Genomic DNA, 13,222 nt, shown 5'->3' with positions numbered 1-13,222 from the left:
ACAGTGGATGTTGCGCTGTTTGCAACAGTAGTGGTTAGATGCAGTGTGTAAAACATGTGTTTATTCTAGAGATATCCCAAAACTCATTTCACCCCACTGATATGAGGTAAGCTTAAAGTGGGTAATTGGCCAGTTCATTAATCGTTAGTGATCCCATCTTTGAAAATTTTAGAAATCCCACAGCAAGTTTGGGCAAGGATATTGACAGCTCTGGAGGCAACTTCCTTACGGTTTTTATTTTCTTTTTGGTTTCTAAAGCTGACAGCTCTATCCTAGAAACCATCCTAGGAATGGCAGGCAGTATGTGAGGACTAGCAGGAATGCCCTTGAACATGCATAGTTATCAGGGATACAGTCTCACATGGGAAGTGTTCTGGACTGACAGCTGACACTCTCTCTCTTCAATAACAAAGTAATATATTGAAACCATAACAGAACCCACAATATAATGGTACATGAAGGTGGGGTTTTCAGGAATGAGTTGCATCACCAGAGTAGAACCCTCAAAAATGAGGTCAGTTCCCTTACAAGAGACCCAGAGAGTTTCCTCAAACCCGTCAGGTTGTAAAGATCCGATGAGAAGATGCATGCCTAGGAAACAAGAAACAGATTGTCACTAATTACCAATTCTGTCAGCACCTTGATATTGGACATCTCAGGCTCCAGAAGTATGTGAAATAAATGTTTGTCACTTAGGACACCATTTCCTGATAATTTATGATAGTAGCCCCAAATTGCAGACACTATACAAAATATAGGAAAATGTGGCATTCCAGTATGCTGTGGAGCTCAGAATGAAGAAACTCTTTAGAAGTTCTATGATCAGGTAAGCTTCACCTGAAGTGAGTGATGGTCCTGAAGAACCATTCATACTGCCTTTCCCCAATATTTGTGCATTTATACCAACACAATCATTTTGAACATGTCTATCAGGTGCATGTTTCTCTAGGACATGGAAATAAAAAGTGCATCAGGAAGGAAAACATCTGGCCTACATAAGAATATACAGTTTGGTAGAAACAGATTTTAAACCTGTCCCAAGTTTGTTAAATAGATCTTGTATGCCATCATTCAAATATATAAAATTCTCAGTGGAATGGAACTACGGCTATCAGTGAATTCTTTCTCTAAAGAATTTCTGTCTACCTATGATGACAGAGTTGTCAAACCAGCTTCAAATCCAATGAAAATAATATGATCCTGCTTTCATTACACCGCATTCATTCCGCAATGAAATATTTAGTTACTCAACCCACAAAAAAGAAGAGAAAAAGAAAAAGCCCTGAGAAGTTTAGCGAGACTTGCTCTTTAATGGCCCATGCAGGTCTCCAGGCACAAGAACTGCATTTATTCAGTGAGAAATCTGTTAACAGGTATTTCTCAAGTACCTATAATAAAGACATTGCATAACTTAAGTGTTTGAATATAACATTAATTTAATTGCATATGCCAGAGAGTGAGAATTATTAGCAATTTCTGATAAGAATTATATTCCTCCCTTTAAAAAAAACTGGGATATTTTTTCACCTTTATACCTTCTGGCACTTTTCCTTTCCTCTAGGATTTCTCTTTCTGCAATGACAGCTGCTCAGATATCACACTGGCAGATTCGTTGAGCATCCTGAGATGCTACTCCTGACTATACTGTATAAATTAATGTGGGAGTGCAGACTTCCTGTAGCTCTGCCATTCAGAGACATCACACTCCAGACATTCACTATCATTACCTACCAATGAATTTAATCAGCAGCATCTCCTTGATACCTTTGCTTCACTCAAGACAGACTTTTTCTTAATCCCTCATAGGATGGTCCCATAAACCTCTAATTCACCATCATGGCCATTTAATTTGTTTTGCTCTAATAGTTGTTCTGAGGGGAGAGGGATGAACGTTGAAAGTGTAATTTATAGGTGACATGCTGAACTAAGTTGTTGACAGGTTTTTACAAGGACACTGTCAAACATAATTGGAAGAAATGTGGCAGAGCTGTTGATTCTTGGGAAGTGACAATCGCAAAGAGGCTATGTGTCAATCTCAACCACATGGTTCTGCTAGAGAAGGAAAAATCAGAACTTCCTCTGAAATAGTAAAGTTTTTGAGAGGAGGAGTGGTCTGAAAGTCACTTTTCATTGGGGACAATATTACAGACACACAGAAAACAAATATCTTAGGATCATATATACCCATGAAGTCCATGGATTCACAGACACTGATATTACTGAAATGTTCAGAAGAGTAAGATGAATACTGAGCAACTGCCTTTCAATGTTATGAAGCCATGCACACATACACACACACACACACACATACACATACAACTTCAGAGTATGAACCTAGGACTCTAATTGGAAAACTGCATAGTATACTGAAATGTCCTGATCAATAATGAAATATGAGTTCTTTTACTGGTTTTTCTATTTTGTTTTGTTTTTGTTGTTTTGTTTTGTTTTGCTTTGTATTTTGTCTTTTTTTTTTTTTGAGACAGGCTCTTGCTATGTAGTTCTATCTGGGCTTGAACTCATTTTGTAACCCAGGATGGCCTCAAACTCACAGCAATTGTCCTGCCTCAGACTCCCAAGTTCTGGGATTACAGTTGTGTGCCACCTTGCCTTAGTCTGGCTTTTCTCTTCGTATGTGGGAGAATCTCGGGGAAGTCATTTCATCTCCTTGTATCTCACTTTCCACACCTTAAGGAAGATATTGTTTGCAATATCTAAATCTCCTACCTGTTTTTCTGGTCCTAATATTGAGTAAATAATTCTAGGCACAATATTAAGATATAAAAATTTAAATTATGGGATACCATATAACACATCCATGCTTTCAACTCCTTTTCAAATAAGACATGTTCTTAAAGTTTCTGTGGTGGAGAGAAAGACTGGAGCAGACTGAGAGGGAGAGAAACAGAGAAACAGAGAGAGAGAGAGAGAGAGAGAGAGAGAGAGAGAGAGAGAGAGAGAGAGGAGAGAGAAAACGAAAGTGTAATGGATTGACAACTGGTGGTCAACTTATAACCATCAGCTGAACTGAGCAAGTGTGGTGCTGGGTGTGGGAGCTCCACCTGGGGATTGTTGCCAGCAGCATAAGAGGCAGACCTGGAAAAAAGAAGGAGGCTGTTGGGAGTTGAGAGAGGTTGTTGGGAGCTGATAGAAGCTGTAAGGAGCTGTTGGTTGTTTTGGAGGAGCTCATCATTCTGCCTTGATGAACTTGGCTGTTTTCATCCTGCAAGGAGTTTGAGACCTTGTTGGTACTGAGAATGGCTTTGGTTCACCTTGGAGCTCTGGTCCTCACTTTGATCATCATTTGTTGGCTCTGAAGGGGAAGATGGTGCACTGCAGGCCTCCTGAAGAAGTTTGCTGCATTAGATTCACTGGTGGGAACTTGGCCATCTTGATCATCGGAGGAGCTTGGGACTTCACTGTTGCTGAGAATGGCTATGTTACCTTCTGGGGGAGCTTTGATTCTTCTGAGCATTGCTTTCTGCCTGCAGTGCAGATCCCTCAGCCTGCTAGCACAAATCCTTCATCCCGCTGGCATAGACTTGCTAGATTCCACCACTGATTTTTGGGCTTTTGCATGCAGATCCATGAAAAAGGCCTATGTTATGGGTTCATATTATTATGGGTTCTGGGCCTCCAGCTGGATTCGTGGGAAGCATTGTTATGATCTCTAGGTATTCAGGTATTATGCAGGACGTTATTGTGGGATCCAAGCCCTCAGCTGGTTTCCTTGGTCTTAGTGTGTGAACAGATTTCCTGCACTCTTTTGTATATCATCCTTTGAGTGACTATTATAAATAATCTCACAAACTTTGTGTCCTGTTTTATACTGTTTCACCTTGCATAATATCCTCAAAATGATAACAGAAGGAGAGAGAAAGGAAGGAAGAAAGGAAGAAGAAAGGAAGAAAGTGTGAAAGGGAGGGAGGGAGAAAAGAAGAAAGGAAGAAAGAAAGGAAGTAGAACAGTTGTAAAAAAGAAAAGCAGAAAGAAGTCAAAACTTAAAAATTGTTACTATGAAATTACCTGGCATCTAGTAAGAACTCTGTAAATATTCAATGGAGTATAAATATATTAAACCATTTCTGGATTTTAGGTGGGAGTGAGATATCACATGTTAGAGAAAAACACATTTAAAAGTTTATGCATATGGCTTATATTAAATACAGAGTAGAATGGATTTAGCTTTGGATTCCTTTTCACTGTTGAAAAATTCTGAGCCTTCTTTAAGTGCAATTAGTAAGTGTAGCCATGAGAAAACAACAGCAAAGAAAACTTCTCTTTGGATAAATTATCATTAAAGCCATGATGTACACAGGATGATAAATTGAACCTACTCCCTTACCTCTCTGCTTAATAAAAAGCTATCAAAAAAATCGAGTGCAGCACTATTTTTTGGATTTGTATATGATAATATTAATGGTATCACCCCCACCAAGTCCATGCATCTGTTGAAAGATATTTTTAAAGCGGGTATATGACTCTCTCTTTGTTATTTGTGCTTGGTGTGTTTAAATTGGCAAAATTCACTGTTTGGTTCCAACTAGATAAATCAGACCCTCAAGTCTCAGCATGTACTAACCACCATGTTTCTGGTGCCTGTGGTTCACAAGCTGACTTGCAGTGTGACCTTAGCTCACCCCTTACTGGGAGAAGCAGAAGGAAGGGAAGGAAAGAGAAAGACAGAAGTGGACATGAGAAGGATTGGATTTCTAGTGGCATTCAGGCCGATCTTCAGGAAGGGGTTCAGATCATTGATCAAATTGGTGCTGAGAGAAATTTCAAACAAAGCTTTCATGTCAAAATTAATCATATAATAATTAATGTAGATTGATTTTAGCTATTTTGAAAATTAAAATAGGAAAACAACTTTGGTTTTTTAGTTATTTCTCTTTTATGTGCATATAGGTTTGCACAATTTCACAGCAGTCTTTATCTTCATTAGTGGATAAATGGATAAAGAAAATGTGGTATTTATGCACCATGGAGTACTACTCTGCCATAAAGAAAGATAAACTGGACTCATTTGTAGGAAAATGGGTGCAGCTTGTGACACAATGACAAATAAAGTCAGTCAGACACACATGAGTCTCTTATGTGAGAAACCCAAATTTTAAATCCAGAATCAAATAAACAATAGATAATAAGTATGGAGATAGATCTTTGTCAGTTGTAAAGGGGATCAAGAGATGGAAGGAAGGGGAAGGAAGGGCGGAAAAGGGAATGAAGGAAGCAACTAATATGTGTTTTGTGTATTTACCAGCTCCATGCAAGGAATGTAAACAGTGTGTACCACAAATACATGTGAATAAAAGACAGAAATGGTAAAAGAAAAAAGACTATTACTTTTAGCAATTGCCCAATATGTCAAAGGCCACATGAAAACACCTTTCTCTCATGGTGTTTCCGTAGACAGTGCATGTCACACACAGCACACAGTTCATTTATTATATACATTTCAAAAGAACTGCTCACTCTAAGACCTATCTTCTAAATTCAAAAGAGACAGATATTTCAAGGATAAAAGCAGAACTGATACACATTATTTTTAAAAGAAATATGATGATGCTATACATAGTTTGTAATGTTTTTCTTTGCTCATATTTAATTGTCTCAGATGATTAAAACATGCTGCAGGCTTGAAAGCAACTCAGGGAACTGTCACGTCAGCCTAAAAGAACAGAATAAGATGGCTTCTATCAGGAGTTCTGGATACATAAGATGAATAGAAAAAGACTTACATTATTGTTCATAAGATCATATCTTATACCTTCATTTTTAAGCCATTAACAAGGATCATCAAAGCAAACAAAATAAAAAAGTTTTTGAAATAGAATATGATAAGATGCAGGAGCTGCACCCATTTTCCAGGTTTTAAATAATTTAGGTGCTAATTTTTAAAAATTTAGTATTTCCTTCCTTTTTTTGTTTGTTCATTCTATTCTACCATCTCTGCTATTATAATCAGGTAATCAATAATTTTAATTTAAAGGAAAAAATGTGAAACAGAATTTCATAACACCATAAGAGGAGAATAACAAGATTTAGTACATTGCATAATGTCATCTTCAAAGTAGTTTCTCAGAGTACAAGATATGGAAATGAAAACATACACTCAATATTAGCAAGAACCTTCTTTTTCAGTGAAGTAAGAGATCCTAATTGATTATTATGTGTCTGGGTGTAGACTTATTTTGGTCGTGGCTAATTGAAGTACTATATGCCTCACTTGACTGTGTGTCAGCTTCTTTTCCCATGCTGGTGAAATTTTCTTCTATTACTTCTGCAAATAGACTTTTTATGTCATTTATGTGGATTCCAGCATATTTCTTGACCCCTATTGGTCTTATATTATTTTTCTTTGCATATCTTGCAGATGCTGAATTATTATTTCCTGATCCCTTGTTATTTTTAAGAAGGCTTTCCTTTCTTGATTATTAGCTGCACTCCTGTCTTCAAGATCTGAAAGTCTGCCTTTAAGTTTCTTCAAGTGATTTTACCAGTTTAAGAGAATTTTTGATTTCTTGGATATCTGTTTCAATACATTTCATGCATTCTATTTTTTTTTGATATTTTTCATTCAAGGTTTCCGTCATTTTGCTATATTCTCCTGTATGTCTGCTGTAGATTTGCTGAGCAATTCCTTCATTATGATTGTCATTTCTTTTTTTAACTGAGAAATTATTTCTGATATGATTTCCTCCATAACCTTATGTATTTATTTCTTTACTTTGGTTGTTATCATTTCAGAAATTTCAGGTATGTGTCTTCCATTTTCCCTTATCTAGATGTCTCCTGGACTTGTTCTGGGTAAGATGGAGGTCTGATGTTGCATTTTGCTCCTGCATCTTGTCATATTCTATTTCAAAAACATTTTTATTTTGTTTTCTTTGATGATCCTTGTTAATATTTGCAGTAGATAGCTATAGCATTAGTATCAAGGCCTCTGTAGGAAAAGCCTGTTCTTCAGGGATGTTTTCTGTGTGCAGGATTTCTTGGTTTGTGTGTGTTCCGAGATCCTACCTTCTCAGTTAATTAAGAGTGAGATGTTGGTTTCTGTTTGCTTGAGTCCCCAGTCTTTTCATGTTGGCCTGTGGCAAAGTTGCTACCCTAAAGCTTCCCGGTATTGTTACAGAAAGGAGAACTAATTTCAACTCATTACATTTTCACTAAAGTGGTATAATTAGTAATAACAATAGCATAATGCACATTTTAGAAACTGATAAACTGCAGTAGTTATTAATTTTCTGCCTTATACCATAGGAACAAAATTTACAGTTATATAATAGAATTAATGGTAAATTAGGAGTTTATATGTAACGGGTTTCCCCTTGGTAGAGTAGTTTTGCTCTGTGGCAGGGAAATATAAGAAGGATAGTGGATGAAATGAAGATAACTGAAAAGGAAGTAGAAGTAAGCCTGGAAGACAATAATGATCATGCAAGCTTTGGAAAACTAGAGAAGAGGGCAGAAAAGAAGGAATGAATGTGTAAGCAAGGGATTATCTGAACTTGGTCTCTGGGTTTAGGGCATGGAATTAGTTTCTGTGGCTGGAGTTCTATGCAGACAATTAGAAAAAAAGAAAAGAAAAAGCAAAAGAACAAAGGAAAAGAAAGGTAAAAATAAAGAAAAAACGAAAAAGAAAAGGGGCAGCCCCACTTGCCTACTTCTATTTCGTGTGTCTGTGTCCCCCAGTCACAATGCTGGCTCACCTTACTTACCACTATTGGCTCCTATTCTTAATGTTGCTTCAGACTTTTCTGTTCAGCTAGTCCCACCTGTCTATCCCATGTGACTTAGTCAGGGTCCTAAGCATGTGGCTGGCATTACCCTTGTCACCTGGTCCCACCAATGTAGTGGGGAGGAGACAGTCACCTGGACTCTTCCTGCTAGGCATGTTTCCAGGTCCTGTGGTGCAGGAGGAAGAGCCAGTACCAGGTAATCTATATTAGCACCCTCATTTACATTCGTCTGTATAATTTCTCAAAATTTCATACTCATATGCAAATACAAGAGGTTTTAAAAGTTTACAAAAATGTTATAATAAATAATGGATTAATATTGTCAGATATTATTTATAATGTAGAGGAAATGGACATACACTGTTGAAAATAATATAAACTAAGACAATATTGTAATAGGGAAATTTGAAGATATACATTAAAAATTTTGAAGTGCATACAGTCATCCAAGTGAAAATTCTCAGCATAGATATGTGTACTGAAAAATATCTACTTCTAAGCCTAAAGATGAGAAAGTTCAGTGTGGCAATGCAGCACATTTCAATAGTGAAAAATTTTCCCTGGTAGGGACATTTTAAAATTCACCAACTGAAAAGTAATTGTGTAAAGTTTGAGTATTCATATTGGGCAATACCCTTCTGTGAAACCCATCTTCAAAACTAGGTTCAGTAGTCATAGTTCTTAGAGTCCACAGGAGTGTTTTAATTTTAATTTATTTCAAAAGCAGATAAAATTTATTATGATATATATCATCTAATAAATATTTTACTGTGCATTATATTCACTTTTGGATTTTATTTATTTATCCTAACCAAGTCATAAGAAGAACTTAGTAGGAGGAGGAGGAGGTGGAGGAGGACTATGTATTTTAATTATGATGGTGTGTATGAAGAAAAAATAGCATTAAATTCCATGAAACTCAAATTTCATCTCTGTATACAGTTGTTCAAAACAATGACATGTATTTATATATGCTGCAGTTTTAGAATTTCACACATAACCTTTTAGGCTCAAAAGGTAAATTTTGAACTGACAATTGTCCACACGTCACTTCAAAAGATAGCCCTTCTCAAGTATATACAAAGAAAAAAATCTGGAAGAATGAATACCTAGCTCCAAACAGGAATTATTTTTGCTAAGAGGAGTGGTTCAAGGGTACAGGTAAAGGAGGCTTTACATTTAACTTTATAATCTAAGATACCTGTAGCAGTAGTAAGGAAATGGATTGGAAGAATCTTGTAATAACTTTCTCTATAAAATGTAGTGTTTTGGTTATTAATGTGCAAAATAATGTCAGAAGTTGGCGGTTTGAAGCAACCCTCCTCACTATGTTCTCACCATCTGACAAGAGCTTGCAGAGTGTCCACAGTGACTGTGCCTCTTCCATGGTTCCCCTTGAACATATCAAAGCCTTGCTATCACCTGATGGCTAAGGGATGAAATCATTTTAGGACCTTTCATGGAGATTCAGATGCCCAGCTTGGACAAAGTGGGGGCTGGTACTGCTGCTGCACTGCCCACAGATATATATTTCACCTTAGTAAACTAACATAAAGTTGTGCTATTCTACATTAACATTTAAGTGGTTAATACTGCAATGCAGAAGGCAGAGAGTAAATTTTCCCGAACTCCTCCTCTTCCTAGGCTTTCATAATCTTCAGACACTGAGTAGAAAGCTAGCAGGAATTTTGCTCAGATTTTCACGCCAGGTATTCTTCATTTTTTAAAGGTTACAACATGTATTTTTTTAATGTTTCTTAAATTAAAACCTATCAATTTCAGGTCCCACAGGATCTTTCCCTCCTAACAACATTAGCGTTTGCCAGTGTGAGATTGCCAATGAAACTGATACATGTTTCTTACTCTAATAGGCATATTTACCTCTTGGTGAGTGCACATTTATTCACCAAATGTTAATGAGGCTTATGTATCTCTCTTTCCAGGGAGACAGTGACCTCAAACACTGGGTACAGATGCACAAGGAAGGCAACCTGCCCTTTCTGCTGGTTATGCTACTGAGTTTACTCTTTTCTCATGAATCCAGAGGTAGTTTTGAAAGCCAGGTGGCCGTGCTACCTCTCAGCAGAAACATTTCCTTTCCCACTGTCTCCTTGAGTAATGTGCTAATAGAAAACAGCGTTATGGATCTCCAGGACCAGGAAAATAATAAAATCATAATGATATTGTTAGCAATCTGGCCCTGGTGCTCGTTCCTTCTCTCAGAGAAATACTGTCATGGAAATAGAAAAACTCATCAATCACAAAAATCACAGAAGAACCAAGCCAGCCTGCTTAAATAGAGACACAGCAGCACAGGTAAGACTGAATTTCACTGCTGGGGACCAGTTTCCTTTTTAAAAATCCAATTAGCACACTAATTGGTGTTTTTTTTTTTTTTTTTTTTTTTCTCATTTTCTGAGTAGGTCCTGGTAAGTCTGAATTTAAGCCATTTTCACAAGGTCACACAGATAGCAAGAGGTGAAACAAAGATTAGAGTTTAGTTCTGATATCAAAACCATGTTCCCTCTCTGGCATGGATACCTTAAGAGTTAGATGTTCAGTAGAGAGATAAACCCCAGATTTTGCCAATGGAAACATTGTAACACAAAATGCAAAGACAATAAAATAGTCAAATACTTCATTGAGGAATACAATAACCCAGTGAGGCAGCTCTAGATAACCCAGAATCCCTAGCATTTAAAAAACATCTTACCCTTTATAGTTCTGTAATTGATATAAGTGAAAATGGTGATCTTTAAAAAACAAAGGGAGATTAGGACATCTAACTTCCAAATTGTAAATAGCGCACAGCATACTCAATTTCCATGAGATTTGTACTCTTAGGAAATAAACTCTATTGCTAGTGATGTTTTTTATTTCCCCCAACTTCTTATATCTTCCTCACTCTGTTTAGCTGCTTGACTCACAGAAAGTTGTGAATATTTATCATCCTCAGCTAAAGGAGTACTGTCCAGCTTCCCCTGACCTTTGTTCTCACAGTTCACCCTCTAGTTCTAGGTGAGCCTCATATTTGGTGTTTGTACCAAGAGGAAGGGTTAAAAGGAGCCTCACAATTCACATGGGAAGCAAAGAGACCACATAATCAGAGACATTGTCCAAATTGGCTATGCTTCCATTCCATCACTCTAAAATGTACATCTTCAAGAAGGGGATCTACTGAGATGCTTTTGATTCCCTCATTTGTCCTTAGTAATGGCAATGCCTTTCTCTTCCAGAGTGTTGTGGGACAAGAAATAGAGCACCTGACACCTATGTGTTCTTGTATCATTCTCTGCCATTCCAACTTTCTTATACAGAAGTGACATCATCAATTCAGTCAAATCTGTAAAATCCCTCAAAAAAAGAAAATTGGGTTGATGAGAACTTCATTAGACAGAAAGAAACAATAATTGGATCACTTACAAAATGTATAGATCTAATTACATTTCTCCTAACATGACCACAGATTAAAAAAATAAATCATGTTGATAGTGTTTGTTTTACTAAAAAACTTGGTCAGTTTTAGCAGAAAGATATTTATACAATAAGTAATTTTAAAAGAATTTATAGTGCATGCAATTTTTATTAAATAAATATTTGTTAAATGCTTTCTCCATATCAAATTGTGAACAAATTTCTGTTTCTTCACGATTTGATTTCAGAAGCTACAAAATAATAAAGATGAAAAATATAAGATGTTGTATATGAAAAAGAATCAGAGAAGAGAATGTTTACTAGACTTTGATTAGTGTGGTCAGGGTAAATCTTACCATTAAAATGATATTTAGACAAAGTCTGAAAGAAGGGAATAAGAGATCAACTCTTATGGATATCTGTACTTAATTATTAACATGACTGCAGTGACATTTCTGGAGAGGTGATTGGATTATGGGGGTTCCCTTTGATCAGTGGATTAATCCACTGATGTTTATAACTAAACACGCTGTTAACAGGTAGCACCCAGGTAGAGGAGCTGGACCTTTAGGACCAAGCATTTGGAGAACATCCCTCTCACTGGTACTCTGTTACTGGGTTCTATGTCCCTGCTATTTCCAGCCCCTATGAAGAAAGAAGTTTGGTCTTCCAGGCCCTTCCATGAACATGTTTCTTTTTTTTTTTTTTTTTTTTTTTTTTTTTTTTTTTTTTTTTTTGGTTTTTGGTTTTTCTCCAGTACCGGGAACCGAACTCACGACCTTGAGCTTGCCAGGCAGGCGCTTTTGCCGCTGAGCTAAATCCCCAGCCCCGAACATGTTTCTACTTTGCAGCCAGTTAACCATGGACTGAATGCTTGCAAACCTTGAACCAGATTAAACTAGTCCTTTTTTTAAATTGTAGGTCTCAGGTAGTTAGCATACCAATGGGAAAAATGAACAATGCATGAGTGAACAGTATTCCAGAGAAACCGTGGAGCAAAAACTGAAACTCTAAACTGTGAGGATCTGGAATGCTCTACAAAGAACAAGAAGATTGGAACATTGTTGAAAAAAAAAAAAGGAGAAAACAGATGATTCAGTGGTATTATGGGTGCCTTTAAATTCTTGCAAATTGATTTTCATGAATTTGGATGCCATTTGTGACCAAGGAGTAGCATGATATGATTTGCATGTTAACTGGCTCACTGCAGTTCCCTTTTAAAAATAGACCAAGAAATAATTGTCAGAAAAGAGATCAATTAAAATGCCCAGTATGAAAACAAGTGGTGATAGTGTCTTGGATTAGGAAAGTAATGATGTTGACCACATGTGGTTAAATTTTAACTATGTTTTAAAGACAGAAACAAAAAGCTTTTTGAAAGATTGTCTATGAAGTAGAAAAATAAAAAAGAAGCACAAATAGAAATGCCAAGTTTGGGATCAGCTAGAGGAGTGGAGTTTTCATTTGTCAAGATGGGAAGTACAAGAAAGAAATAGGCTTGTTTAGGAAGGAGATGGAGGAGGAAGTAAATCTTATGGAATATTTTGAATCATTAGGCTCAGATATAGGAATAAAGTTAGTGAAAGTAGAGTGGGATTGGTTTAAGAAAAGTAAACTTGGTGTATGCTGAAGTTTTTCTCAAGGAAGCTTTCTTGAAGGAAACTATGCTGGATCTAAAGAAGCCTAGCATGGTGGGTGACAGAAGCAGGATAAGCCATAGCCCATCAAAACACAGTGTGCAGTAGTGCTTCTTTGGAAAGGTATTTTTCCAAAGCAATTGATCACATCAGAAATATACAAACACTTTGCATTTTGCTTTTTCTTATGGATAACTTTCTGAGAAACACTAATGAATGAATGAACCACAGCAAGCTGAATCAAACAAAATAAGGACAAAAATACCCTTTGCATCACCTCCAATGTCTACCTGCCACCTAGGTCCATGGTAGATTATAGGCCACACTCAATTTTTTCCATCCAGCATGACAACGTTCTAGATAATTTCAAATATTTCTTTGAGCACTTTCCAATAATTTACAAATTGCACCATTCCCATTTTTCTTGTG

At 36.7% G+C, this 13,222-nt stretch overlaps 1 long non-coding RNA gene across 2 annotated transcripts in view; it reads left to right on the top strand.

The window, feature by feature from the left end:
- LOC102009425 overlaps positions 1 to 13,222 on the top strand; it is a 94,565-nt gene that overhangs the window by 39,921 nt on the left and 41,422 nt on the right. The window lies entirely within an intron of this gene.

Source organism: Chinchilla lanigera, unplaced genomic scaffold (assembly GCF_000276665.1).
Source record: "Chinchilla lanigera isolate Chin_1 unplaced genomic scaffold, ChiLan1.0 scaffold00148, whole genome shotgun sequence".
In the NCBI taxonomy this organism is placed as follows: Eukaryota; Metazoa; Chordata; class Mammalia; order Rodentia; family Chinchillidae; genus Chinchilla; species Chinchilla lanigera.
Note: the sequence above shows the minus strand (reverse complement) of the source record. Positions and strands in the feature narration are given on the sequence as shown.